We start from the raw sequence: 474 nt of genomic DNA on the forward strand, positions 1-474 counted from the left end.
GTTTTTGGTTTGAATGTAAACTCCCGGGACAGCTATACCTTCATAATAGGGGCGTTTGATGTCATAACATAACCAGCAACTGCCAGTCAGATCCGGGCGAGTGGAATTTAGGACCCGATAGGAGTTGATTGTCATATTAAATAATGGGTCCTGCTCGTCTTTAATGTTAGGTCCCATAAGGCTAACTTGAGGGGAGTCGCTTGTGTTAGTAATGTAGGGCCTGGGAGGCGTTTGATTAGGTTCTCGAGTGGGGATGTGGGCGGGCCGAGTGGAGGCATGTGTAGGCTCTCGTGGCACTAGGACTGAGTTGGGCCCTATGCCCTGATTTGGACCAATCTGTATGGTTCCTACTTTTAACCTGACGGTGAATAGCAACCCATTGTCATATCCTGGCTGATATAGCCGGAGGCCCCAGGATTGTCCGGCTTCCCAACCAGGGAACTTTTTTCCTTCAGTTGAGAATTTGAGCCTCAC

Source organism: Oryx dammah, unplaced genomic scaffold (assembly GCF_014754425.2).
Source record: "Oryx dammah isolate SB20612 unplaced genomic scaffold, SCBI_Odam_1.1 HiC_scaffold_18, whole genome shotgun sequence".
Classification (NCBI taxonomy): Eukaryota; Metazoa; Chordata; class Mammalia; order Artiodactyla; family Bovidae; genus Oryx; species Oryx dammah.